Genomic DNA, 25,980 nt, shown 5'->3' with positions numbered 1-25,980 from the left:
TCATATTATTTTTTAATAAAATGAGCAAGGGGGGCACTTGGATGGCTCAGTGGGTTAAGCCTCTGCCTTTGGCTAGGATCATGATCTCAGGGTCCTGGGATCGAGTCCTACATCAGACTCTCTGCTCAGCAGGGAGACTGCTTCCCTCTCTCTTTCTGTCTACCTCTCTGCTACTTGTGATCTCTCTTTCTGTCAAATAAATAAATAAAATATTTATAAACAAAATAAATAAAATATTTTAAAAAAAATAAATAAAGTGAGCCAGTGAACTGTTGTTTTTCATAAGCCACTTTGGGTAAATTACAAAGATGAATTTTAGATGGAAGAGAAACCAAAAATTAAGAGAGCTTCACTGAAAAGGATCATGGGGTTTATTGATAAGACTGGAAGAACAGTATAAATGAATGTTATATTCTAATATGAAAAGAAGGCAAAGAAACTATCAGGAGTAATTAATCTAGTATAAGCCTGGCATAGTCTTACCCATCTTACCCATCCAAATAATGAAATCAGTATTTGACTCCTATTTTTGGCTTTCAGAGTAACAATTATAGATCTGAACTTCCTGAATTTTGTCTGCATACCCCTTAGGTTATAACACTTAGTATTACTTTGAATTTGTGGTTACCTTTTGGGCTAACCCTACCATACCAGTAACACCCAGAAGACACCAATGTTTCCTCTTTGTACTCATAAAAAAAATGAAAGCTCATCTCAGAAGGCATCTGTAACTGTTCCAGTTATGGCCACATGTGCTCATTTATTTAGTCAAGAAGTATTTAGTAGGAAACCATTCCGTGTCAGGCAGTATTGTGACCCGTGCAGATACAGCAGTGAGCAAACACACAAACACACCTTCCCTCGTGGAGCTTATATGCTAGGGGAGGGAGGTGGAAAATAAACAAAGTGAATTAAATAAAATGCAGGTGTGATAAATGGTGACTTAGATGAAAGGGAGAGAGGGACAACTGGGAAGAGTGAAAGGATGGGTTACAACCTTACCTAAATGGGATCTGGTGTACCTCACCAAGAAGGTGCCATTTAAGTAAAGACCTTAAGGAGATCAGAGAGAAGAACATTGTAAGCAGGAAAGGTGCAAAGGTCCTGGGATGTGAGCATGCTCTAGGAACATGTATGCACTCTAGAAACAGCAAGGAAGTCTGTATACCAGAATGAGGAAGGGGAAGAGCCGTGAAGGTGAGATCAGACAGTTAATGGTGCTGGCAACTGAATGGAAGAAGGCAGTAGATTCAGTAAAGCCATGTAAGATGAATAGACTGTACACTCAATTTTTCTGAATGTTTTATAGGAATATTAAGCTGTGTGACTTGATCTGACTTATATTTTAACAGGATCACTCCGGTAATGTTAGGATAGACTTAGGGTACAGGGATACAGAGCAAGAAATGATAACAATAATTCCAGTAGGAATAATAATGCCTCAGATCAAGTTGGTTATGGTAGAGGGTTAAAGTGGCAAGGAATGAGAAACCTTTCCCTTGCTGTCATGCCCACTTGGTCTAGCAGATGCTAACCCTTAATGCCCAGCAATGTTTAACCTTGAAGTCATTACATCCACGGAGCCTTCCCCTCAGAGTATGGCTATCAAAGCCCTCTTCACACTATTTCCTTCTTTACCTATTCTTTCTTCACAATGCTTCAAGTTGTTGGAAATTAGGATCTATGTCTTTCTTGGTCAATGGTATACCACAATATTTTAAACAGTGTTATAAAGTAAGCAATCATAAATCTGTATTTAATGAATGACTGAAATCATATTTTTATTTCAGCCTTTTAGACTTATCAAATCCTGGGGCACATGGGTGGTTCAATCAGTTGGACACCTAACTCTTTTGTTTTTAATTTTTTTTATTTATTTTCTGCATAACAGTATTCATTGTTTTTGTACCACAGCCAGTGCTCCATGCAATCCATGCCCTCTATAATACCCACCACCTGGTACCCCAACCTCCCACCCCTGCGCCCCTTCAAAACCCTCAGATTGTTTTTCAGAGTCCATTGTCTCTCATGGACACCTAACTCTTGATTTTGGTTCAGATCATGACTTCAGGGTGGTGAGATTGAGCCCTGTGATGGGCTCCACCCTGAGCGTGGAAACTGCTCAGGATTCTCCCTCTTCTTCTCCCTCTGCCCCTCCCCTGCTCATGCGCTATTGCACTCACTCTCAAAAATATAAAAAAATGGGAGTTGGGGTAAATTGGAGGGGGTGGTGAATCATGAGAGACTATGGACTCTGAAAAACAACTGAAGGGTTTGAAGTGGTGGGGGCATGGGAGGTTGGGGTAACAGGTGGTGGGTATTATGGAGGGCACAGATTGCATGGAGCACTGGGTGTGGTGAAAAAAATAATGAATACTGTTTTTTTGAAAATAAATAAATTGATTTAATTAAATAAATAAATAAATAATAAACTTATTGAATTATTCTTTCTATATTTGTAAAATGGAATAATAACTTCCTACTAATTTTTGATGACGGGAGTATATGTGTCTACACAACAGATCCAGGCAAAAAAGAGCCACATAGACACTGCCCTAACTCACCAATCTTTAGTTTATACAGCTAAAGAAAGCTTTACTATTTTTTTCACTATTTTTGCTGACTTACTCTCTAAGTTTTAAAAACTGATTTTTGCACTTTTTACTTAAAGTTCCACTTTACTTTTTTGAATATTTGCTTTACCTTTTAAAATATTAGCTGAAGGATAGAGAGACAACTTTGGATTCAGTGAGAAATAAACCAAACTTTTGTAAAAGCTTGCTTATTCAAACAAAAACAGTTTTGTGAAACCCCCCAAAGGGAGATTGGGTGCTGACCTAATCTTGTTTGCTTTCCTATTCAGTATTCTTCCTTACCAACCTCCCCCAGGGCCTTCAAAGGAATTACCAACTACACAAAAAGACTGCCTTGATGGTCATGCTACCTTGGTGTTTCTGGTCTAACGGAAGAGTGATATTGAAATAACAGTAAAGTGCATTTTTTCCCCTTTATTTTGATAGCTTAACATTTTGAGGAAGTTTTTCTTTCTATTCTAAACAGAATCACATAGAAACAGCAAATTTAATGCTTAATAGAAAAAAAAATACTGTAATACTTCTTGGAAGAAACTGAAATAGCCATTATTTGAAGTAATAGTAGCTTCTAATTACTGGGGACTTACTACATGAACTAAACAGTAGAATGAATACATTTTCTCATTTACTTCCATCAAGAAGTCTGTGAAATGTGTACTAGTATTATCACCATTTTGCATACAATGACTCTGAGGCTCAGGGTGGTTAAGTAGTAATTTGCCTAAGATTATACAGTCTGTAAATGGCTGAGCCTCTACACTAACAACCACATGATACTCATTTCCGTCCAGAAGTGCATTTTCATTTTTATATTACCATAGTCTGAGCCTTATTTCAGGCTCTCACCATCTTACTCTCCAATCATCGCAGTGGACCTCCTAACCAAATGAGGGTAACAGAAAGTTCTAGAAATCCCTTTCATTTTTTTTTCCCTTGTCTGTCATGAAAAACATGCTCAAACTATCTTAAAACGTTGCTTTGATCTGACATCCTCCCTACACATAACACACTGATGATTCTCATTGTCCACGAAACACAGGTCAAATTTCTATGTCTGATATTCAAGGCTCTTCATCCTCTGCCTTGGCCTACTTATCTGGTCTTTTCTAGTAGTTGGCCTCCACACTCAAGGCCACAACATAAGATGTGGCACTGAAGGCCTGCTCAGCTATGTGCAATGACCCTGCTTGAAAGGGCCTGACTGGAGGCCCATCTGTCTGCTCTCCATGTTTGAAATGTCCCTTGGGCTCTTCTGCTCTATTCCCATTTCATTTTCTTCCAATGCCTCCCACCACCATTTGTCTATCCAGATCTTGTCATATGCAAATAACTGCTCATTCATCTTTGATCATGTCTTTCCTGATCACCTCGGTCAGAAACAATTTCCCTTTTTCAGCATTCAGATGAAATTTATTTTGAACCATATATAGGGTGTTATCTCACATTGCTTTGGATAGTAATCTGTCTAATCTCCTTTACAAGATTTCAATCATCTTGAGTATAAGGAATTGCAAGAGTCAGGTTGGGTTAGGTTATAGTGCTTTAGAAAAAAAAAAAAAAAAAAAAAGGAAACATTCAGTGGCACAGCTATAAATGTATGATTCTATTTCCATGCTACATATCCATCAGCTCTGAACTTGGCTTCCATGAAACCATCCTCCACCATGTGGAAAAGTGGTCAGTCACAATAACAAGAGGAACATGAAAGTAAAGTGAACACTGGTACTCAGGGCTTCAGCACAAAGGTAATGCACAATGTATGTTTACATCTTTTTACAACTTATTGTGAAAACCAAGTTATTGGTCAAGGAAAACGTCATAAAGAGTAGGGACTTTCAATTGCACCATGGTCCTGAAAAGAGGGAAGATAATACATTTATTAACTTCTCCAGGGACTACCACAACCATATCAGTACCTAGGGGGTCTACAAGAACCAGGACCATGACCTAATTCTGCATTTAATGACTGAGTCAAAACAATCTACTTGTACTTCTCTGACACAGTTGATATAGAAAGATGGGGCTGAGTAGGTAAGTCCATATCCTGCTCTGCCTTCAGGTGTCTCGCAACAATTAAAGCATAAAGCAAGAGAGACCAAAGCCATCATGCCAAGGCAGCCCTAGTTGCCCTATGACTGGTTAACACACAAACAACATTGCCCTACTAATAATTAAAAGGAAAGGTCTGGCTGATGTCCCAACTGTGGATTGATCCCAAATCTCAGAGGCATACAAAAATAAGCACAAATTTCTCATTCATACATATGTAGGCCAGCTGGAGGTTAGCTGACGCAGGCTAGCGTAAGCGAAGTTTGGGTCTATGTTTCAGGTTGGGTTCAGCTCTTGGAAGAGCTCCTCAAAACCTATGCATATTCCCCTTGTGATGGAAGGTAGAGCACAAGATTGCAAGCCCAATTTAGCAAGCAGAGATTATGCTTCTGCTTGAATTACATCTGATAACATCCATCTGATCAAGGGAAAACACATGGCCAAGCCCCAGGTCGAGGGTGGGAAAGAACACTCCATCCACCATGAGACAAAACAAGTCACAGGCCCCAAGGGAGAGAAACTACACTCTTCCCATGGATGATGTGAGGAGACAATGAACATATATGCCATGACCTAATCTACCCCACTTGATATAAAAGAAGAAATAAAATGTGGATTTTATGGTAACATATTTGAGGTTCAAACAGTACTTCCTACAGGACCTCTCTAAGCCACAAGTATACAAGTGCCCTTGGAGCTATGGAGCTATGTTCAAGCTGTGTCCATTGACTTCCCAGACTATATTTTTGAAAGTGAATTGACTGATGTACTTCCACTGCCAATGACACAAAGTAGTTTTGGACCCCTAGGAGTTTGAAAGCTTCTGTGATTTTGGGAATCTGGGGGGCTGTGTGGCACTCCAAACCTAAATTTTTGGAAGCCTGTGTGTCAGGTGTGTTCTGACTGTCATTGGCAGTAGCACCAATATTACACGGCACTAGCACCAATATTACACGGCACTAGCCAAAGACTCATAATGCAAGGGACATGAGCTATAGTAGGAATTTTGAAGGGGGTAGACTCTGAGCATTTACCAGCAGATCAAGGAGAGGGGCTTCAGCATTTCCAGTCTGACAATGCACTGGAATCACATAGGGTGGCACATACTTACATACATAATCACAGTTTGCAGGATATTAAGTATATAATGTCTGCAAAATATCCAATATATTTAGAATAATAGGGGCTGAGGAAAGAGAATAGAGACCTGACACAAGGAGATGTTAATGAAAATTAGATGGTAGGGCAGAGTCCTAGGAAAAGAGAATGGTGTGTAAATTGTTTCAAATTACCCATTTGGACGACTCTTATTTATGCAGAAGGCCCAAGAAAATTAAGACATCCAAATGTTTCTAGACACAGTATTTAACTCAAGGGAAAACCACAGTGTCATATGCACGAACAGGGGAACTGCAGGCTCTAACTTCTACTCGATTGTGCTGGTGTGAAATGAGCAGATCCCAAGGATCTGAGCAAAGCAGGTTAGAACAAGGAGCTGGGCTTGAACATTCCATAGCACTCATTGTGGTACTAAGCTCTATAATTTACCAGTAGGGGATCATTTATAGCCCCCAAATTGTGCACTTTGTGGTGAGGTCAATTTTCACTCTGTAGTCTAAACAAATGCCTAAAAATGTTCTGATGTGGAATCCTGCCCCCACGAAAAGAGGATGTGAACTAGTCATGTTGGACTGAGCTAACCTCCCAGGGTTTGTAGAATGCATCCTCTCTTCAGCTGCGAGAAGTGGAAGTAGAAGTAAGCAGGTGAATGCCTTTCCCTACTGTCCTACCGGCTCCCTACATTTGCATTCAGCACCTGTATAGAGCTCCTTGTAATGGTGGGAATGTTCTAGATCTACGCTGCAGATAAAATAGCATTGGGGAGGGTATGTGATTTGGTGAGTGCTGTGAAGTGTGTAAACCTGGTGATTCACAGACCTGTACCCCTGGGGATAAAAATATATGTTTATCAAAAATAAAAAATTTAAAAAAAAATAGCCACTAGCCACATGTGGCTATTGAGCACTGGACATGTGGTTAATGTGATTTAGAAAATGCACTTCTAAATTTACTTCACTTTAGTTAACTTAAATTTAAATGTCTACATGTGGCAAGTGGCTACCATATTGGAAAGCACAATTCTAGAATCATAAAGTCTTCTGAGCCTCTCTACTCTTTTAAGTACTCAGAGACAGCTCGAATGGCCCCCATTCTGCAAACTCACACTCGCACTGCCAACAACCGAATGCTAAGGAGCAAACAGCAGTATCTTAGCAGCTCTCTCAGTTCTCAAAAGAAAAAAAAAAAAATTCTGCTTCTGGGCAGACATCTGACTGTGTAACCGTTGCAGAGAGACAATTTAGTTCAAAATTATGTGCCACCCTGACTCTACCTGGCAGGTGCCTTCTGTGCTGGCTTTTCTATCTGCAAACTTGAGAAAGATGACAGGGTTTTAAATGATTAAATCCTCTGGGCCACATTACTTAATTATACAGTACATCCAGGGATAGGCACATGGGTCTTTTATGGTAAATGATATGACGGTCTTAAAAACTCATTAATATGTCATTAACCAAGCAGACATTTACTAATTAAACAATTAGCCCCTCTGTTCTTTTCCTTTGTTCCTCCTAGAGATGCTTGGTTGCCCAGATCCCCAATTTAGCAGAAGGTCCCCCCTTCTTTTCCCAGAGAAAATCGCTCATAAAGCTAACTCTGAGACTAAATGCTTCACCAGATTTTTTTTTTCCAAGTTGGCTACAAAAAGAAAATCAAAGCTGATTCCATAGCATAAATTAATGTGGGTGTTTGTCTAGTTTAAATAAATCATTCTCATCTGTATATCAATTTTATATATGTGTGTGTGTGTAATAGCATCCACCATAACTGGCATAAACACTGAAATAGCAAAACTACATATCCCAGTTAAATAAATACAAACAGACAAGATTAAGGACTTGAAATGTGTTATTATGATTCATCGTAAAATATCAATAGCAAAGAAATGTGCAATGCTCTTAACTTTTTCTCTCAGATGGTTTTTAACATCCATTATGCTCTTTGCTAATTTTAGCTCAATCATATTTTTGTGCTGAAACTATGCTAAACTGCAAAGTACAAGAGAGAATATCTACCATATGAAAATAAAATATAGCAAATGTCTTTTGAAACAGAGCTATGTGTATTAAAAAAGTAAACTTAAAATGTTTTAAATTCAGAATAGGAATTTCTGAGACCATTCAGGAGCCCTGTAACACATGCATATTGTTTTGGTTATACATTTTGGCCATGTATTGGTTATGCACTTTATGGTTTAACTCTACAGTTTCAGTGACTTTTATTAATATCCTGCTGACCTCAAGTGTTGAACGTTAGCAAAGAAGGAAAAACTGGGTCATAATTGGGATGGTCTAAGTTACGAAAAAAGAATAGAGTAGAAAAGTAGAGCTCAGGTGAGAGAAAGTTCTAATGCTGGCACATTTGCTAAAGTTGGTTGACTGTCTCTTATCTTCCTAGGTTTCCCATTGGCTTCTCTTTCTGCTTTCCAAGCCAATGGACTTCCAAAGTCCAGAGCAAACATTGGCATAATACCCTTTATGATAAGAACAATAGATAACAATCTCAAGAGGTCTAATCTTATTGAGGATGAGCGTGCTGATTACCCCCTCCACGAAATGGGCTTGGAATGGATCTTAAGAACACTTAGAACATTACCCAAGCCCCCAGTAATCCGCTTTGTAGATTTATAGATTCTCAAACTTTACCTCAGACAAGATGCAGCTTTACAATGAAGTTAATGAATGTTAAGCTTCAGGACCGTTCACTGGCACAGGATCTTGAAAGTGCTGGGAGTAAATTCTAAGCTACAACTAGGAAGCATTCTTTATAAATATTTTGAATAAATTTCCTAAAGGGATCTCGGAAGACAGAGGCATAAATTTTCAGTGCCCTCATTACTTGTTGGGATTTCTTCTCCCATTCTAAATAAATATTAACATTCAGATGAATTTGTATTTGTAACTTTGGATAATTTTCTTAAAGAGAACTCAAATTATGTAAACTTCAGGATGCATAAAGTCTGAGCCTGTTCTTGACCTAACCAATATGTTCACTGCTAAAATTATAGACCTCCCTTTCTAGAGTCTATTATAAGATGCTATCTGATTTAGCACACAGTTGTGTAATATGAATTGAGCATTTGAGTGTTTAAGGATATTCTGCAAAGAGCATCGAGATTTTTATAGCCTTTTGTCAATAGAACCAGACTGGAAAATTCTGGTTCTATGTAAAAAAAAAAAATATATATATATATATAGGACTGGGGGACTGGAAGACCTGGTTCTCCTCCACCCTTGACACTAAGTAGGTGTGTGGCCTTGAGAAACTCAGTATCTCTGGCCCTTGCTATGCTCATCTGTAAATGGATGAAGAAGTAGAAAGGGAACAAGACCCTTGGTACACAAAGTGTGGTTCCAGGAAGCATTTTAGACATGCAGAACCACCCAGATCTTCTGAATTAGAATCTGCATTTTAATAAGATCCCCAGGAGATTCATATCCACATTAACAATTGTTGGAGAAATACAAACACTGAAATGGTCACCATCAAAGCTCTTCCAGGTCTGAAATGTCAATACTGAACTGGAGAGATGGGTACATGAAATTAACATGAAATTTTTAGGGGAAAAAATGCAGGGACGCCTGGGTGGCTCAGTTGGTTAAGCAGCTGCCTTCGGCTCAGGTCATGATCCCGGCGTCCTGGGATCGAGTCCCACATCGGGCTCCTTGCTCAGCAGGGAGCCTGCTTCTCCCTCTGCCTCTGCCTGCCATTCTGTCTGCCTGTGCTCGCTCTCTCCCCCTCTCTCTCTCTGATAAATAAATAAAATCTTTAAAAAAAAAATGCAAAACTAAGCTTTTCCTCAATTTTATCTTCTCATCACATTCTCTTATCCCAAGCCAGTCTCAAATTTCCCTTTCATTCTCTTTCATCCACAGTCCTCATGTGCCTATCACCCATATTGTTTGATTCCTCTGACTGTTTAGGATAAACTCACAGGTGAATTCCAGTTTTGCTCAATCACTGCAATCTTTTATAGTGACAGGCCAAAAACTTTGAACACTCAAGAAAAAAAAAATCAAATTAAAATGATATACTGTCTTTAATTCACAGGGACTTTTCTGTACAAATCAAAGTACAAATGATAATTCAGCTCATAGATATTTCCCCATGTCCTTTAAAATTCTTCTCCCCCTCCTCTTTTTTTAACAATCATATCTTCACACTCTGCAGAAAATTTACATCAAAATGTTCTCATATTAAACCATGCGAGCTTTGGGAAGTAAAACGTTCGACGGTATGACCCACGTTTTCTGGAAAGGACATAAAGCTGCCCAGTGACAAGCCCCTTTTAAGTGCTAACTTAACATTACGAGGCCACTGGGATATATTTGGATTAAATAATTCTGTTAAGCATAGGAACTATAAATTTATAAGAAGCTTTCAAAAAGAAAATGTAAGCCTGCAAAAGATTATATTTCTTGTTTGTGCAGCTAACAGGTACTTACCTGCATAGGTAGTGATTCTTGCATTACATGCAAATAGGCTTAGAGATAATTTAAGAGCTCTAATCAGTATATACATTGGAAAACTTTGATCCCTATGGAGGAAAGTGGACGTCATCAATAAACCTGGTTCTGACTTGCATTAGTCATGGATTCAGAGAACCGTGAGCTCAGATTCCAGTAAATACCTGTAAAACAGAAGAAAAGCCATTTGACATTTCAACACTGGAAAACATTTGCGTGAGAAACTTTTTCATAAAGAGAAGATCAATCCCCCTTCTACTGACTAAAGACAAAATTAATTACCACAGTTGGCAGGAGATAAATGGTTCCAATGTACAGAATTGTGTAATTATAGCAGCTGCAGAGCTGGAAAACAGCTCCTAACTTTGAACCTCAACCCCGACTTGACATTTCTCCCCACCACCTTCAGTTCTGCCACCAGAAGTATGTTGAAAGCCCCCCCATTTCTCCTCCATAATTACATGTTGGGGTTCAGAAGTAATCACCAGCTCCATTGCCTACATGAAATCTTATCATCCTCTAGTTTGCAAAAGGTATGCTGTATCATCTTTTGAAGTGTTGAAATCTCTAGAGAGAAAAAATTTATTAGGGGAGAGTTACTGTTATGGCAACAAAATTAATTCTGCCACAACATGTCAAATCAACCACCCTCCTAAGGAGAGGAGTCAGAGCCAAGTTCAGAAATGGATAAATATTCAGTATCAATTTCTTTCTTCTTCTTCTTTTTTTTTTAAAGATATTATTTATTTACTTGAGAGTAAGCACAAGCAGGGGGAGGTGCAGAGGAAGAAGGAGAAGCAGACTCCCCGCTGAGCATGGACCTCCAACTCCGGGCTCGATCCCAGAACCCTGGGATCATGACCTGAGCCAAAGCAAGTGCTTAACCAACTGAGCCACCCAGGCACCACTCAGTGTCCATTTCTTCAGTGCTACTTTAGGTGTGAGTAAAGCTAAGGTAAACAAAATTTATCTCCCCATTCTAGTGTTTACTCCAGAACAACACTGGCTGGACAACAAGAGGTTAAGAAGGGAAGAAATACGTCAAGGAATCTTTTTCAAAAGGCAAAGGAGGTTGTCAGTTAGGCTCTGTGGAGATTTTGGTTCTGCCTTTGAAGCCAAGAGGAACGTTTTTAATCTCATCTTTAATTTTAATCCCTTAAAATATGTAAGTGATTTAGAAATGTACAAGTTAAATTTGGCAGAAGACCCTACTTGTAAAAGTAAAGCCATTTCTTTCAACTTCACAATAATGAGGGAGTTCAAAGCTGACCACCTAAACTATCTAGATACCTCAGCCACAAGCTGCAATCTACTGATTTTAAAAGATCCCTTTATCGAAAATGTTTGGAAGAACAAAGCTCATGGCATAAGCAAGGGAAGTGACAAGGTCACCATCAAAGAAATACCCTCATGCTTGAAAATCTATTTACAACTTAACAATTTTTAGGAAAGTTTTTATTATTCAAAGGGAACTGCCTCTGTTCAGAGTCCTGTATTTACAAGCTGTTACTGAGGGCTCAAATCACTCATTTAAAAAAAATATTTATTTATTTATTTATTTATTTATTTATTTATTTATTTGAGAGAGAGTGTGTGTGTGTGCACACATAAGCAGGGGGAGGGAGAAAGGGTGAGGGAGAATGCAGATGTGGGCACCCCCAAGCAGGGGTTTGGTCCAGGTCCCAGGACACTGAGATAATGACCTGAGCTAAAATCAAGAATCTACACCTAACTGACTGAGCCACAGAAACGTCTCTCAAATCATGCATTTCTGATGTACAGCTGCATATCTGGGATTCTCATATGATTTGTATCAATTAAGAGAAGATAGGTTTTGATCAACTACAGCATATTTGTGTTTAAAACGGTTGTTTCAGATATTATTTCTACATAAAGAATAGATAGTTAAATCACCGCACCCTTTACCATGCTCTTGAATTCTGCAAGTCAGAATTAAGGAAAGGGCACATGGGGGGGGGGGGGGGCATGTCTTGCCTCTGCACTATGATACCTGGGCACTCAGCTGGGGATACTTAAGACTACAGGTAACTGACTGGAGCCTGGAGTCATATGGAAGTCGGTTTGTACTTGAGACTGGCGGTTGATCCTGGCTGTCAGCTGGTACTTTAACTGCAGCTGGTCAGAGAGCCAAATGTGGCCATTCCATTGACTTTTCAGGCAGCATCCCAACAGGGTTGGGATTTGAGGTCACAGTCCCAAGAGACAGGAAATGGAAGCTACCAGTCCTTCAGGCCTGGGCCTAGTAACTGGCATGGCCTTAGTCATGCTATTGATCAAGCCATCAGAGAGCAGACTCCAGGTGTTATATACCACACGTCTCAACTGGAGTCATGTCAAGAACTTGTAGACCACAGTACTACATGCATTCCCTCATCAAAGACATGACTGTTGGCATTTACTTCAGACTTCCTGTGTCCAATTAATTTTGTCTGTCTGACTCCTATTCAATTTCTCATGGCCCACAACTTTCCATAAAGCTATGGCTCTTGCCTCTTGCACTGTTTTCACTACTCTTCTACTTCCTTACTATTCACCTACTTCACAATCTGATACAAATCCTCAAATATTTGCCCTAACTTAGTAGTTACCAGCCACTATGTGGGGAGGAGATGGTCTTTGTTGGATGAGAAGGAAAAATAACATAGGCTTCATTAAGTAGGAACCAGAAGAGGAACAGCTAAGGGACTGGTTATAAGGACTTCCCACAGTCACTAGACCCAACACAAAGACATCATTCCAGAAACTCTTGGAGAGAAGCCAATACAAATCTAATTCATCTCTAAGTGTTAATTTCTTATAAACTTGAGTGCTCATTGGCCCAAATAAATTATCATCGCCCACAGTAAAAATACTTAAAAATTTTTATGGTAATAATATAGAAATAGAATCAAAATTCTAAAGATGTGATTTTCAAATGGAATTTTTCACCCATTGGAAAGCTATATAAAGTGTTTAACATAACATGTATTTTTTCCAATAGACATGTATAATATTTTCTTACTACACCACTAGTCAGTGAATACAGTAAGACTGCATTTCTGGAAACATTATTTTTAATGGAAATTTATGAATGACTACAGCAGCCACATCAAACTTACCTATTTTATTTCATTGGGTTTTATTCTTGTTTGTTTCATCTTTGTTGTTTTTCTGGGAAGTTTAGTTATTCTCCTTGTTGAACAATTTACAGGAAAGTACTATACTTGCTACCTATGGGAAGATGGGGTACAGGATTTTAAGGTGATTTACTCTGCATTCTCTACTCTACCTTTGCAATATAATCATGATTTAAAGTATGTTCCATGATCTAGATTTAAATTTCCAAACTGGTGTTTCTTTTGAATGTGATAATGTGTAAGTGATTACAGAAGTAGCTCAACTATGCATGGATTATATTTTGGGGCTACATCCTAAGACTTTGGATTTAAAGAGAAATTCTTCATAACACCTCAGATTCTATGATTACCTGTCTATTAGGTTTGCCATATGCAAGAAAGTGAATCAACATATCAAGGATTGTGAAAATTTTTAGAAAAATAGAGAGAGATTGGAGAAACTATCTTGCAAGACTAGATAAGCCAGAAAGACAAATATCCACAATGCAGTAAGAATTCACTAAATTGAGAAAGTTTAACAAACTCTTTAAAACATTGTAAACTAGAAATAATCGGTTTCAACCTACACTTTATAGAAACCAACTATCTTGAGAAATTAATGTTCTTTCTGGAGGGGAAGAGATGCTTGGGCTAATTGAGGGTCCACATACTCTTCCACCAGTAAACACTAGATCCACTGGAGATTTGGTGGACACTATGGTTTTAAAATTTTTTGTAGAGTCTAGAAGGAAGTCACTATAGGGATGAATGAAAAACAAATTGATTTTCCAGTCAAAGTATGCCACTGTAATATCCTAAGGGTGGAGAGCTTTGGAAGTGGAGAGATGCCAGAGTGAATGGCCCTGTAGAGTCCAGCATCAGGAACGGTGTGTGAACTCAAAGCCTGAGGCCTCCATTCAGATTGCCCCACCTTCTTAGAGACAACACAAGATAAGAGTGGAGAATCCCCAGGATGGGTAGATCAATGAGATGATTCTGCTGTTGGCTATCCCACAGAAGAAGAAGTTAGTAAGAGGATCAGGGTTATAGCAATATACTGACACACATTAAACTTCCTCACAAAACAGGGTTAGGCCTGCATTATGTTTAAAGCTAAAAACAGGAGAATGAGAGAGAGAATAAAGCAAGCTATCTGGTCAAGTCAGCAAGAACCTGCTTAGGTTCTTTTGCCTTTCGCTCATCATTTCCTTACCTCTGGTTGTTGAATGTCTACAGGGTCCTTCAGATAGGGTCTTTCAGAAGGTCGCTACAGTCATTCAGGAGCGGTCTTCAAATTTCTATTTATTAATGCTTAAGACTTAGTTGATGTCATGTAGTCCAATGGTTTTATGTGATGAAGACCCTGGATTTTAGACCACAAGGCAGACTTCCTAAGCTTTCATCTCACGTTTTCAGCTGCCTAATCAAAATCTCCTACTGGATGCCCAATGGGCATCTTGAAATCAACATTTCCAGGAACAATGCAGTGGTCACTTCTTGTCCTGAGTTCAGAGCTCCAAAAGAGGACTTTGGTCCTACTGGGGGCAGATTAGTAGATTCCTCTCCTTAAATTAAAGACTTCTAGGCCAATCCAGAGTCTGGAAACTGGACTCACTAGTTTGCATCCAGGCATCAAGTCTGCTCACAAGTAGAGTCACTGTGATTGCCTCCTTACCTTCAGACTCCACCTAACATGTAAAAGACAAACTAAACTTCAGACTGCCCTGGATTGGAGAAAGGAAAAGGCATTCCCACACCTCCTTCATATGTGATTAAGAGGGCTAGTGTGTTGGTCACACCTACCAGGGATATGAACAATTCAAGTGATGAAATATGAGATAACACAGTCATAATAAATACTGTGGCAATGAATTCTCATAAGTATGTCTATGTGTGACCGCATGCTAACATACTTGCTATAGCAATAGTTAATGTCCAGTAAAACTGAGAAATACTCCAGCTGCTGCTAGGGAAACATGGAAAAGTGCCACTAGATGTAGTAACTCTTAAAATGTTTATAGAACCACAAACCTTTCACATTAAAGAATGGAAAATACTGGATATTCTTTCCAGAATAACACACATATACACAGGTTTGGAAATGTCCAAGGGTTTCATGAAACTCCTAAAATCCTAAGGTCCAAGTCAAATGTTTGTGAGTTTAATTAACATATGCATACAAGAGAAAAAGACAGAAAACAAAGATGTCTGACCCTGTACCTGGAGATCGCAAAATCTTTACAAAAGTGCCTACCTGAAAACATGATGCAAACAAATCTTTTTCCACCAAAATGAGAGAAAAATGGGAACCATCATAATGCTAAAGAAATGGTCAATGACTAGACTTCACATGGCAATCAAGCTACAATGTTGAAGGGAGATATATTGCTTCCAACATGGGATCTGGCCAGGCATGGGTAGTTAAATTAACAAATATTTAAATCCATCCATTGTATAGCATTATTTTTTCTCTCTCAATCTTAGGATGATGATTTCCTACATGTCATCCATTTTTAATACTGTTACCATCTGTATTTATAGAAATGTTTTGCTTAAGCCTTACATCTCTACTTTGTCCTATGCATCATGTTATACAGACTTAGTGCGGATAAATGGTCTTAAATCTGATTTTAAAAAGAAAGATAGGGTGCTTGGGTGTATCGTTTGCTTAAGCGACCCACTCATGATTTCAGCTTAGGACATAATCTCATGGTCATGAGTTGGAGCCCTATGTTGGGCTTCATGCTGAATGAGGAGCCTGCTTGAGATTCTCTCTCTCCTTCTCCCTCTGTCTCTCCTCTTCTCTTTGCTCACTTTCCCTCTAAAAAGATAAAAGAAAAAAAATAAAATAAGTGAAGTCACCTGAGTTCATAAAAGCACTAGGAACAGAGCTGGAACTCAACACACAATTGTCTCGGGACAGCCCAGTTTTCTGTACACCATGTATGTGCCAATGTAGGAAAGTGAACCAACCTGTGATGTCCCCACTTAATTTTCTGGAACTCAAAACATCTTCAAAATTTGCTAACTGTAAATTTAAAATGGAGCACATCCAGGCTGAATAACCCTTTTATGACAGCATTCTGTAATTGGTCCTGCTTCTCTGCTTTCTATTCTTTCCAGTTTCAAATATCTAATGGCAACAGGCAGGGTTCGGAGCTATGGACCTCCACACATAACAGTACTGGGAGGAGCTGGTTATATTTGTTTTTTTCCTGATGTTTGTGTTTATTTATTGTAAAAGACTTCAGTAAAATTGAGAGCAATGGATTTGAATCAATGGAGCACAGGAAAAAAATAGATGACAGAAGGGTAAAGTCAGCTCATGGGGGTGATGATTTAGCAGGCAGTTTGCGTGTAGTCACTGTAAGAGGAAGTGGGATATGCATAATTCACTCATCATTCAGCAATTTGAACAATGAAAGAGAAAGAATAGGAAAGGAAAAAAAGAGAGAAGTTGGGGGGGGGGGGAGTGGGAGGCAAGAAGGCAAGAAGGAAGGAAGCCAAGAAGGAGAGAGAGAGAGAGATGGAGGGAAGGGAGCAAGAGTCAAGAAATGGTGTGTTCAGTGATTCCTGACATTGTTTCTTCCAGGGCTGTGCATTGGATTTTGAACAATGTCAGGGGACAGAGAACTACTTGCAGTCCCTATCCTCAAGCACATAATCTAAATGAATCAGTTAAGTTTGCAATACATAAAATTATTAGAAAGTAATACAAGAGAGGGTAAGGTCAATTGCTAAGAAGTTCTATATAAATATAAAAATAGAATGGCCCAAATTAGTTAGGTTGAAAAATAGAAAAGTTATATGGATGAGGTGGAATTTGAGCCAAGCTTCAGTGAGTAATATCAAGCAGAAAAACAGCCTTAACGGGCTTGAGAAACTATATTTAAACTGGTTTGACTAAAAGGGGAGTTCTGTTGGGGAGTTAAGGGAAAAAGTTACATGTGGAGGATGGAGAAAGGTTCTGGGGAAATTTATTTAAAATGCACTCAATATGTCATGATGTTAGTAACTCCAGCAGACTGTGGAGCACAAAAAATAAATTGCAAAGCAGTGTGACAAGAGAAATGTGGTTTTAAAAGTATCGAATTCTGAGTCATGGGACTAGCATTCTATTTCTAATTCATCCACTTACTGGTGGGTGGTGGCTCTGGGTTTGGCCATTTGTAAGTCTGTTTCTCAGTAACGATGACAATAAAATACGCTTTGCATAGATTTATGAAGATTAAATTGCACAGTTAATCAATTAATGAACACTATATAAGTTCTATATAAATTTATATAGTAGCTCTCTGTAAGTTTAAATAAGTTTTTTGCTGGTGGCATCTACATAACATTTTACTTCATGTGATTTTTTTTTTTTTTTTTTTGAGATATAAGTGACTTACAGCACTGTGTGAGTTTAGGGTGTACCATGTGTTGACTGGAGACATTTGTAAATTGCAGTATGATTACCACTTTGAGTCAGCGAACACTTCCACCTATATTCCTAACATGACAGCAGAACTCTGGAAGTAAGACTAGCCTGACAGTAGCAACAAAATGAATTGGTGTGGGGAGAGACTGGAGTCAGATTGGTCAAGAAATAAAAGCAGAAATGCAGATAGGAGAAGCTGGGGGAGTGAAACAAGATGAATGCAAGAACCGAGTGAAGAATGTTGACACCACTGACCTAAACAAGTAATATCTAAGAGAAAAGAAGCTAGGGACCCAGGTTTTTCTGTTCTTCTCCTTCACAAGATGGCTGCAGCAGCTCTAGGTAGTACATGGGGAAGGGCAAAGGGGGAAGGGACATGAGAGCTAAGAAAAAGCCAAAGGTTCTCTGGAAGACTCACCCTTTAAAGTTTCACTTTGACTTTGTTATCCAGAATTGCATTACTGGACCAGCCCTGGCCGGAATGTGACTAGAGAGAGAGACACTCTCTGTGGGTAAAGTTTGCAGTAAGCAGTTACTTGGTTTTGCCCAGGGCCAGTCCTCCAGGGACTTCTGAGAATCTTAAATGAAATATCTATGGCCCTAGGTTCAGGTCATGATCACAGTGTCCTGGGATGGAGTCCTGCATGGGGTTCCTTTGTCAGCAGGGAGCCTGCTTCTCCCTCTGCCTCCCGCTCCTCCTGCTTGTGTTCTCTCTCTGATAAATAAATAAATAAAAGCTTTAAAAATAAATGAAATATCTAAACTGCCTATCCCACTATCTATAGGAAACTACAGTAACTGCTCAATAAAGTGCATTCCTAATAATTTCTAATTAAGCCAAAATACATGAACGTCTACCAAGTAGCAGGCAGTGGCTACCTCCTGGAAAAAAATAACTGAATAAAATGTGATTTCTGAAGAATTTCCATTCTAGACTTTAAAGAAATAGTGGCTTAAAAACCAAGTGAAAATATATCACAGGCAACCGGAGAGTCAGGGAAAGAAATCATGATTTTAAACTGAATATCACAGGTTTAGAGCTGAACTATGAGATAATTATTTTTTCGAGATAATTTTATATAAATTGAATGGGAGCTCCCAGGATTCATGTTTAAAAACTCTTAAAGAATAAACAAAAAAGAAGGACCAGAGTTGAGAGGAGGAAACTTTACTAATGTTGTTATGAAAGTCAAGAAAAAAAACATTTTATAGTTAAGAAGTTGCAGCTTACTAGAACCAAATTCTACAGAGACGTCAGCAACCATAAGGACAAAAGAAAGATCTAGCAAAAAGAACTTTACGGATGACTGCACTTCAGCAAAACCCTGGGTGCGCAAGTCACATTTCCAGGAATCAAAGAAGGAAAGATTGTTGGAGGATGGATACAGTGAGTTAAATGCATTTATTTAAGACTGTAACACAACCGGCAGTTAAACCACAATGAAATAAAACCGTGGCTAGATGAGGCAGGCTGTCAAGTGAAGAACTTTTTGAAGAAAGGAAAGCCCAAGTGTGCTTGAGGGCAAGGAGGGAGGAATCTCTGTGATAAGAAAGCCTTAAATTGTGGTAAAGAAAACAGATAAGTTCCACAGAAAAATGGCTCAAAATAAAAGCTAAACAAAACTGACTGTGTATGTGGGGCGCGAGTGCCACATGGGAAAGGACCGGATGAGAGCATAGCACGGAGCTCGGGATGGATGGTGAAGGTTACAGTGGATCTCTGCTGGGATGAAGGTTGGTTTTTGAGGAAGGAGGATGTGAGAGCAGGTTTGGAATGAAGCCTCAGAAGAAAGCATCAAGGACTCAGAGAAGATAAGTAGAAGAACTTCCAAGAATAGCAAATGCCATGCTGTAGCTAGAATCAGTATGTCAGTCAACTCCACCTCTTCTTAGAGAAGGAATTTAAAACCAGAGGATATCTTAGAAACCTATTTTTTTTTCCTAGTAATCTAAAGAGAGGCATGGGTAGAGTAACTTCTGGAATTATTTTAGATTGGCAGTTAATGCTGAAGTCTTGTTTAAAAGTAAGAGACTTTAGGAATCTAGACTCATCTAGACTGAGAAGTAAGAAGCATCAAAGCAAGGAATGGACAGGTGGGAGAAGGTGACATAGCCCAAGGAAGTTAAGAGATGGAGGTAAAATGGGCCGGGATGTGGGTCCGGACGATGAGAGACACAGGGAAGAAGGTTCGATGGAGATAAAAGAGGGAGAATGGCAGGTAAAGACTTGTCCTTGTGAGGAGCCCAGGAGCTCTGAAATGTTAGGGGTGGAAAGCTGGCCTATTGTGTGCATTTCTAGAGTATTGCAGCTGTACATTGGAAGTAGAATGCCAGAATGTTCAAACAATGAATTCAGAACCCCTGCCTGATGAACTGACACCAGGAAGGCCAGTGTTGCTGAGAAGGATGGTGAGTAGGAAAGAATAGGAACCAAATATGCTCATAACTGAGAGCATGAGTTCTGTATGGGACCCAACTTGGGCTCCCAGTGATACCCCTTAACAGCTGCTGGTCTTTGGACAAGTTATTTAACCACAGTACACTCCATTCTCCTCCATCACACATGGAAATAATAAAAGCGGACATCTAAAGTATGATGAAGGAGAAGGAAGGCATGCAGAGGGCTTAGTATCATCACAGCACAGAAAAATTGCTGAGTAAATGGTAGGAATATCTGTAGGCCTATAAAAGCTGAATGCAGGAAGCCCGACAGGGCAGCAGTGATGATCTGGAGTCGGAAAGAGACACTCAAGGGACCTAGAAAGGTAAGGTAAGGAAATGTAGGGGAAAGGGCAGTATTATGGCAGGACCTTTGAAGAAGCTGGGACTCCGTTGAAAATGGTGGAGGGAACAAGTGTCTCTGAAGACACGAAGACGAAGGAAGAAATGACAATGACAAATAGGCTGAAGATAAATGGAATGTCCCTGATATCTAGAAGGGACTTCTTAAATCACAATCCAAAAAAAAAAAAGGGGGGGGGGAAGAAAAAAAGAGAAGAGAAGAGCCAAGGCGGGTGGAAGTATGTACAAAGAAGAGACAAGCATGAAAATTTTAGCCGTCACAAGCCCTGGAAAGGATTAGAAGTTTCTATCCCCTCTCACCATCAAGACCAGTCAAATGTATCCATTTTTTAAAAAGGAAGGGAAGCATCTGTTTCTCGAAAAATCCAGGGCCTAAATGTTTGTGTTCTGTTATCCCAAGAGCCAAGAACATAAAGTCAGAAAGAAAGATCACGTAGGACATCGCCACATATGTGCTCACTAAAGCCAAATGAACTTTCACAGAACTTGGTCCTTGTAACTAGAAAAAATGACATAGAACATTTTTTATGTGGCTTTTTTTTTTTTCTGGCATTATTTTTCCATCACCTTGCTCAGGCCTCAAATATGTTTAATTGTCATGGTTTAACATGAATGAGAGATATGACCTAATGTCATAGGTTGTTTTCCCACACAAAAATATTGCTTACTGTATGATATAAGTGCTAAGATTCTGCTGAAAAACAGACAGGTAAAAAACATCTTCCTGGGGCACCTGGGTGGCTCAGTGGGTTAAGCCGCTGCCTTCAGCTCAGGTCATGATCCCAGGGTCCTGGGATCGAGTCCCGCATCGGGCTCTCTGCTCAGCAGGGAGCCTGCTTCCTTCTCTCTCTCTCTCTGCCTGCCTCTATGCCTACTTGTGATCTCTGTCTGTCAAATAAATAAATAAATAAAATCTTAAAAAAAAAAAAATCTTCCTACAGATTTCCTAAAAATAGGAAGAACCCATCTTGACCATTCCCAATATTAACATCCATCAACTCCAGCTCCAAATTCCTCTATTTCCATTTCTTTGAGAGGTCTTCCACTACCCTTGTATCTCCTGCTTCCCTTTTACATTTTACTGGACTACAGAACTTGAATTTTTCTATTCATTCACTGCCATCCAAAACCAGGAGTTGCCATATGGTGTATGCTGCATTACAATGGTATTTGTGAGATTTTGCTGTAAAATTGCAGGGGGAGGGGTGATCTACCTTAAGGCCATATTATTTGCATACGAGGACTTAATACCATTTCAATAAGTGAAAATCACAGCCTTCCGACACAAAACCAGTTATTAGAAAAAAATGCCATCAGCAAAATATCAAAGCTTAAACTGACCACATAAGATGGAAGAGAATGGAAGTTCAGGTCACTAAAACACCATTGGCTCTAATCTTTCCCATGAACCTTAGTATTCCTGGATTTCTCCATATTCTTCTTTGTACATTTTATAAAAATCACTTTCAGGTTTATGGAAAATGCAGCATAAAGTGAGCAGGTTTTTTTCAATGTGTTACATGGAAGAAAGAACAGCAACTAAGATTTTTGTGATTACTTTGATAGACTTCCAGTAGGAGTATTTAGTTTATCTGCACATAGAAAATGAATATTAAAATATTCATACCCCAAGGCTACAAGAAAAAGTAGATAACAGCTGTTGGTCTAAAATGTGGTTTCATTATGCAGAGATTGGAATAAGCTTGTAATTATGAATTAGAGGGAGAGCAGTTGAAAAAAAATGTTGAATAGGTTTCTAACCCCAACATTTAAAATCAGTTTGCTGTTAAGAAATAAAGCAAGTGTTCACACCATTGCCCTCAATAAGCTTTCAAGTGGTATCAGCAATAGCAGACTTGCTTTTGCTCACCTCAAAGAGGAATGTGCAATAAATCCTTCACACAAATTTCTATATGATTTTTTTTTCTAAAGCAAGTTCAAGTATCTTATACCAAGTCCATATTCCAAACTAACAAAACCCCACTTTAATATTTCTTTTAGACCTAAAGACATAATAAATACAAAGAAATAAGGTTTTAAAACATGGTTTTTGTTAATAACACAGATTACAAGTTTCTTACTGAGATGTACTTTTCTTGGACGTGATACAATGACAGTGAAGAAAACATTGTTTCATTTAGTTACAATGTTAGATGAACAAAATAAAGTTTATTAACTTTCTTGTTACACAATGGAAAAAATTAATCTCTTTTCCAATTGTTCAAATATTAATCCACTGAGAATTGTGACTTTGGTTTGAAAGAATTTATTTTAAGAAATTTAACCTCCCAAATACACACATAATGCATACAGTGAATTATTTAGAACACCATGCAGTATAAATTATATTTCCCTCTTCCCTCATTTCGCTGCTCCTCTACAATCTGTTAAGAAACTGAATAATTACTGAAAAAAAGATAAAATATAATTAAACAATATGAAGAGTAACTAAGAGAAGGTTTTGCACTGATGTGAAACATTTCATTAAGAATTACTAAGCATTTTTTAAATATTTCTGAGATTAAGTATTATTATCCTTTCTTAAAGATGACGAAAATGAGAAAAGAAATTATGTACTAGACCCATGATGGACATGAGTTAAGTATTACAGAAAAAAATTTAAAAATGGGAAACTTTGTGTCCGTTATTTGCTGTGACATGAACTTTTGGCTAACTTATGTGTGTTTTGATACAATGAACCACACACTCCCTTGTTATATTTTCCTTTTGGGGGGGTAGATTTTATTTATTTATTTTAGAGAAAGAGAGCATGAATGTGGGGAAGAGAAGAGGGAGAGAGAATGTCAAGCAGACTCCCCACTGAGCAGAGTCTGAATGATTTGGGGCTCAATCTGAGGACCCCAAGATTATGACCTGAGTTGGAGACTTAACAGTCTGGGCCACCCAGGTACCTTGCTACTTTTTCTTCTGATACGAACACTCTTCCTTTCTAACTCTAAGATGTGTTTAGAAAACCAAACCAAAGGGAAGACAAACACCCAGACTCTTTCCTCCAGCCTCCGTCTCCTGGGTCAGATGGAGGCCAGGAAGGAAAACAGACAGGGTTGGGGGATGGGTGAAACAGGAGAGGGGGATGACCAGTACACTTCTGATGAACACTGAGCAATGTATGGAAATTCTGAGTCACTCTATTGAACACTTGAAGGTAATGTAACACTGTGTGTGAGCTATACTGAAATTAAAATTAAAAACTAAATAAAATTTAGAAATAAAGAACAGCAGACAGCACCCAGAAACTTAGTAACAATTCCTTGAACACTAAGCAGCATTTTTACATTCAAGCTGTCCCTGCAAACAAATGACATAACCAGGGCACCTGGGTGGCTCAGTCGGTTAAGCATCTGCCTTCCTCTCAGGTCTTGATCCCGGGTCCTGAGATCAAGCCCTGCTTCTGGCTCCATGCTCAGTGGGGAGCCTGCTTCTCTCTCTCCTGCTCCCCCTGCTTCTGCTCCCTCTCTCTCTCTGTCAAATAAATAAATATTTTTTTTTTTTTTTTAAAGGACAGAGGGGCGCCTGGGTGGCTCAGCAGGTTAAAGCCTCTGCCTTCGGCTCAGGTCATGATCCCAGGGTCCTGGGATCGAGTCCCACATCAGGCTCTCTGCTCAGCAGGGAGCCTGCGTCCTCCTCTCTCTCTCTCTCTCTCTCTCTCTCTCTGCCTACTTGTGATCTCTGTCTGTCAAATAAATAAATAAAATCTTTAAAAAAAAAAAAAAAAGGACAGAAAAACAATCAGCCAGATAATTTTTTTTTTAATTCAGAGTCATTATTTTAGAATAATACTAACAGTACAGCTGAAGTGGAAAAGTAAAAGAAAAGCTCATCTTGACCTCATTTTTGAAGTAACATGGTCAAGAACACTTATTCTGTTTCTGTGGGCCAAGGGTCAAAAGACAAAAGACAAACCACATGATAGTAAAATCTCCCACTCCCTGCTGAGCTCTGTTAATATGTTCAACAGTTTAGTGTACACAGGACTTCCGGTCCCTTCCCTAAACATATGGCAGGCAAGAAGACAAGTGGACCTCCAATATTGAAAGTGGCTTGTTACTGACATACTGGCATACAAAAACAACTTGCTCGTCGTCATAAAGATAACTTTCCTGCTTTTCTCAACGGGAAGAGGAGAAATTCTCAAAAGTGGGATCAATGGAAAATCCGCTCTCACGCTCATTCTAATAAAGAAGATGTAACATAAAAATTACAATTTTAATTTTTGTTAGATCAAAAACTTTTCTAAATGACTTACAAGCAAACATAGAACACAAAAAGGGTAGATCCCTTTCCCCCAAAGCAGACAGTAAATAGTTAACGTAAGTACACAGTTAACATGTTTGACTGTTTATATGAGACCGTCTCTCTGATGTTTTAATTAAAAATTTATGAGTAGTATTAAATAGCAATATAAGTATTTTTAAAACTTCCTAGTTATATTTTGCTGCTATTTTTTTCTAAGACAACATAAAGGTAGTAGAGACTATTAGAGAACTATGGAAATTCTGAAAAAAAAAAAATTGATATATATCTCCTCCTGAATGTCAACACACAATTTTATGACAAAATGGGACTCCATTCTCTCCTGCATTTTGGTTTAATTTTTGGTGGAAAATAATAAAAAATGTCTTGAGAAATAAAAACCGGATCAAATCTATAGAAAGGCTAAGAAAGAATTAATTGTCTTTGAAAATATTGTCCAAAAATTAATTAATCCATATTAAAAAATAAGGTAGGGAAACACTATCTTTACCCTCTGATGCGGAAACAGTCAATGTGGTCAGGATTCTAACCTCAGGACTTGGGTTGGGATCCTTTGTCTTCAATGGCACGTCACTTCTTAACTCCAGGAACAGTCAGGAGGAGAAAGGCACACGTCAGGTTCCGGTTGTTTCAAAACTTTTGAGAGAGCTCCTCTGAGAGCCTCTGATTTGTGTTTATCCTCTGAATCCCACCCACTTATATTAATTGAACACCTTTCTTCCAAGATAGCGCTCCACGGCACACACAGCCTGCACCGTGTTAATTGAGCCCCTTTGGGGGAAAGTATCGTTTAAATATAACAATATATTCAGAACCCTAAAATAATTTGATCTATAATAAATTCTTAAGCAAGGGAGGAAGGCCAGCCTGGGGACCCAGGGAGGGGAAGATTGCCAGGTACGAAGTCAGAGATTCACAAGGAAGTTGTAGAAGCTTCTTCCCTGGAGACTTTTAAAAATAGAATAGACAGCCCTCAACATACAGTGTGTAGGAAGCCCCATTATACTTTGTTATGAGAGAACTTCACTACAGGTTTCCTTAGGCTTGATTGAAAAAAAAAAAAAAAATGGGAGGAGGGTGAGGGAAAGCCGCCTGATATAAGGGAAATTCAGTTTAAGAAATGCCCTTGATAGTGAATG

This window comes from Mustela nigripes, chromosome 5, assembly GCF_022355385.1.
Source record: "Mustela nigripes isolate SB6536 chromosome 5, MUSNIG.SB6536, whole genome shotgun sequence".
NCBI classification, from domain to species: domain Eukaryota; kingdom Metazoa; phylum Chordata; class Mammalia; order Carnivora; family Mustelidae; genus Mustela; species Mustela nigripes.
Note: the sequence above shows the minus strand (reverse complement) of the source record.